The sequence below is a fragment of the Pseudochaenichthys georgianus genome, chromosome 20, assembly GCF_902827115.2.
Source record: "Pseudochaenichthys georgianus chromosome 20, fPseGeo1.2, whole genome shotgun sequence".
Taxonomy (NCBI): domain Eukaryota; kingdom Metazoa; phylum Chordata; class Actinopteri; order Perciformes; family Channichthyidae; genus Pseudochaenichthys; species Pseudochaenichthys georgianus.
Genome location: NC_047522.1, coordinates 1,358,203 through 1,363,202, shown reverse-complemented (window position 1 = coordinate 1,363,202; position 5,000 = coordinate 1,358,203).

Sequence of the window (5,000 nt, the reverse complement as noted above, 5' to 3'; positions counted from 1 at the left end):
CACAGAGAGAGAGAGAGAGAGAGAGAGAGGAGGTTTTATGGAAGACACACACACAGAAAGTGGATTTTTCTCCCTCACTGGCACTATCTTTTAGTGTAGAGAGAAGCAGGTGTCACAGTGAAGCTTCACAACCAGGGGAGTTTAATTGTAGAGTAACCTTCTATAGATGACATGTGGAAACATTGTGGTGTACAGTAGCACAGCTAATTTGACAAGGTGTGAATTGCTCATTAAAATAAACGCATATAGGATTACAGATAAGCTACGTGCTAAAGTTAGCTTCCTGCACAACACCTCCCACAGGTTGGAACACGTGTTGTGGTTGGCAGTCAAATTTCAGAACAGAAACAAGTTGGCTGTATAAATGGTTGAAATAATAATTAAAAGAAGGCCTAAACAGTTAAATCAGATCACTTATTGAAAGGATGAATGGTTGGGTTCGTTAGCTACGAGTAGTAGATACATGTTTGAAATATTCAGCCCAAAAGAAAAGTTTAAATATTATAAACATTTTGAAAACTGTAGCTAAAAATAATGGATAAAAAGCCAAATTCGGCCACTCTCAAGTGTTAGTAGAAGAAGCTTTACCAAACTACCTCAACATTGACAATATGATTATGAAAAGATCTTTTAACAATATCCCCTTTTATATAATTTGTCTGTGTGCATGTTAGATCCCTGTAGAGCATGCACGAATTAAGAGAATAGCTTCATTAAGAAAAAGTAATGGCGACAGCTCGATTCAGCCACTGGAAGCGGTGCCATAGAAGGGCATTAAGCCATAAAGCAGCACCGGGTGAGACAGCACAGAGGACAGAGAGGACACTGTGGTAACCCTGCACCAGGCAGCTAATGTATTCTGCTTTCTCTCTGTTACCGGTCTGGAGCCACATGTCTGCCTGAGTCATTCTTGCGCACATGCTCGGCTGCAGGAAGAGGCTGATGAGTTTCTCCTGTGTCGCCCCCCTCCCCCTTCTTAAACTACTTTAATACACGCTTTCTGTACAAAGGGGAGTGCTGCGGTTGCACATGAAATCACTCGGAAAGAATCCGCAGTATATTTTGGAGCTCAGGTCAATGAGTTCTCTTTGTGATGGAAATACAACGCCCACGCAACAAAAGGAGACTTAGCATAGAGAGCAGTGATGTGAGAGGGAGGGATTTACTGCGGCACAGGAGGGTTACAGAAAAGTCAGTATTATAATAAGTTTATCAGCAGGTCAGGATACAGACAAGTCTCCTAATGTGTACCGAGGACGCAGAGTACTGTAGATAATATATGGTACAATACATCTATAAGAAGCTACTGGCAAATTACTTGATAATCGATTATCACAAAACATGACATGTTACTTATCCAAAGTGATATACTGTGGGCAGTCCCCACAGGAGCAATTTGGGGTGAGGACTCTCAGGGACACAACGACATGCTGACAGTGCAGTGGGGTTTGAACCTGTGCTCCCCTGATCTGAACACCAACGCACTAGCCCACTGCGCCACAGCCTCCCCACAAAAGCTGAACTAATCAATCAATCAATGTTTATTTATATAGCCCAATATCACAAATGTTACATTTGTCTCAGTGGTCTTCACAGTGTGTACAGAATATCAGTATGACAATACGACACCCTCTGTCCTTAGACCCTCTGTCCTTAGACCCTCTGTCCTTAGACCCTCACATCGTACAAGGAAAAACTGCCAAAGAAAACCCAGTTTAAAGGGAAAATGGGAGAAACCTCAGGGGAGAGCAACAGAGGAGGGATCCCTCTCCCAGGACGGACAGACGTGCAATAGATGCCGTGTGTAAATTGAAAAGATAATACATTGCAACATAGGTAGTCCAAATGTTTGGAAATGCATGTGTGTATAATAGGAAGATGAATCCACGAGGATATCCATCGAGGACCTATGATCCAGGACCACAGCCACGACTCAAGATCCAGGGCTCGCGATCCAGGACACAGGACCGCAGGATCATCCATGACTCCGGATCCCGGCGTATATAGACACCAAAAAGAAAGACATTTGGGGAAGCTGGGTTAATCGGAACATGAGTGTACACGGGTATAGACAGAGAGAAGGAAGAAGTAAGATGTCCCCCGACAAACTAAGCCTATATCAGCAAAACTAGGGGCTGAATCTAATCAGCCCTAACTATAAGCTTTATCAAAAAGGAAGGTCTTAAGCGCACTCTTAAAAACGGATAGGGTGTCTGCCGCCCGAACACAAACTGGAAGCTGATTCCACAAATGTGGAGCTTGATAAGAAAAGGCTCTGGCTCCCATTGTACTTTTAAAGATTCTAGGAACACCAACAACCCTGCATTCTGGAACGCAATGCCCTAGTAGGACAGTAGGGTATAATGAGTTCTTTAAGGTAAGATGGCGCCTGCCCATTAAGGGCTTTGTAGGCGAGAAGAAGAATTTTAAATTCTATCCTGTGTTCGATAGGGAGCCAGTGTAAGGCAGCCAGAACAGGAGTAATGTGGTCCCTTTTCCTAACTCTGGTTAGTACACGAGCCGCAGCATTTTGAATCAGCTGAAGCGACTTGATTGACTTCTTGGTACTCCCTGATAATAAAGAGTTACAATAATCCAGCCTAGAAGTAACAAATGCATGGACTAGTTTTTCTGCATCGTTTTGAGGCAAGATATGCCTGATTTTTGCAATGTTACGTAGATGGAAGTAGGCGGTCCTTGAAATTGATTTTATGTGGGCGTTAAAGGATAAATCCTGATCAAATATAACACCAAGATTCCTTACAGTCTCACTGGAGGCCAAATTAATGCCATCCATAGTTAGTATGTCTTTAGATAATTTGTTTCGTAGATTCTTCGGGCCAAGTACAATAACTTCAGTTTTGGTCGTGTTTAACATCAAAAAGTTTAAGGTCATCACCTTTTTAAGTCCTTAAGGCAGTCTTGAATTTTATTTAGATGATTAATTTCATCAGGCTTGATTGATAAATATAGTTGAGTATCATCCGCATAACAATGAAAGTTTACAGAATGATTCCTTATAATATTGCCTAACGGAAGCATATATAATGTGAACAAAATAGGTCCGAGCACTGAGCCCTGTGGCACTCCATGGCTAACTTTGGTTTGCGTGGAAGATCATCGTTAACACGTACAAACTGAGAGCGTTCAGATAGATAGGACCTAAACCAGCCTAAAGCAGTTCCCTGTATGCCAAACTAAGTGCTCTAGCCTTTGCAATAGGATATCACGGTCGATAGTATCAAATGCAGCACTAAGATCGAGCAAAACAAGAATAGAGACAAGTCCCTTGTCTGAGGCTATTAGAATATCATTTGTGACTTTAACCAGAGCTGTCTCTGTGCTATGATGTGTTCTAAAGCCAGACTGAAAATCTTCAAATAAATCATTGTTTTTTAAGTAATCACACAACTGTTTTGCGACCGCTTTCTCAAGAATTTTTGAGAGGAACGGAAGATTAGAAATAGGTCTATAGTTGGCTAAAACCTCTGGATCGAGGTTGTGCTTTTTAAGAAGCGGTTTTATCACTGCTACTTTGAATGATTGTGGAACATAGCCTGATAATAAAGACATATTCATAATATTTAATAAAGAAGTGCTAATTAATGGAAAAACTTCCTTCAACAGCTTAGTTGGAATTGGGTCTAACATGCACGTTGATGGTTTAGAAGAGAGAATCATTGAATGTAATTGTTCAAGGTTTATGGCTGAAAAGCATTCTAGTTTACTATCTAGTGTAATATTAGAACTTACGATTCCGGGATGCTGTTGATAACACTATACTGGTCGAAGGCAAGAGGTCATTAATTTTGTTTTCTAAGAGTAACAATTTTATCGTTAAAAAAGCACATAAAATCATTGCTACCGAGTGCTAAGGGAATAGAAGGCTCAATGGAGCTGTGGCTCTCTGTCAGCCTGGCTACAGTGCTGAAAAGAAATCTTGCATTATTCTTATTCTCATCTATTAATGAAGAGTAGTAGGCTGCTCTCGCTTTACGCAGTGCTTTCTTATATTCATTGAGAGTAATATGCCAAATTAAACGAGATTCTTCAAGTTTAGTGGAACGCCATATCCTTTTAAGTTGTCTAGACTTTTGCTTTATTTTGCGGGTTTCGGCATTATGCCATGGAGCTAGTCTATGTTGTTTTATTTTCTTCTTTTTCAAAGGAGCAACAGAGGTCTAATTTTATTAGCAGCGCATCTATAGCACTATCAACAGCATGATCAATTTGGGGTGGTGTACATTTTGTATAAGTTTCCTCCCCTACATGCAGACATGCTATCGAGTTAAGTATTGGTTGAATCTCTTCCTTAAATGTGGCTATAGCACTAACAGATAGGTTTCTGCTACAAGAGCTTTTGACTAATGCTTTGTAGTCTAGTAACAGTACTTCAAAAGTTACTAAGAAATGGTCGGATAAAGCAGGATTATGCGGTTCGACTAATAGTTGCTCAATTTCAATACCATAAGTCAGAACAAGGTCGAGAGTGTGATTATAACAGTGGGTTGGTTTATTTACACTCTGACAGAAACCAACAGAATCTAATATAGAGTTAAATGCAACAGTAAGGCTATTTTTATCATCGTCAACATGAATATTAAAGTCACCTACGATAATTACTTTGTCTGTTTTAAGAACCAAAGTTGATAAAAACTCAGAGAATTCTGATAAGAATTCTGAATAAGGACCTGGTGCACGATACACTGTACAAATAAGATTGGCTGCAAAGTTTTCCAGGTCGGATGCGTAAGACTAAAAACGAGGCTTTCAAAAGAGGTATAATTACATTTTGGTTAGTATTGATAAGTAAACTTGAGTCAAAGATTGCTGCAACTCCACCTCCTCCGCCCGTGCCTCGAGCAATATGACTGTTGACATGGCTGGTGGAGTGGCCTCATTTATGCTGACATATTCTTCATGTCTCAACCAAGTTTCAGTGAGACAGCATATATCAATATTATAATCTGATATTAAATCATTTACAATATTGTTTAGAT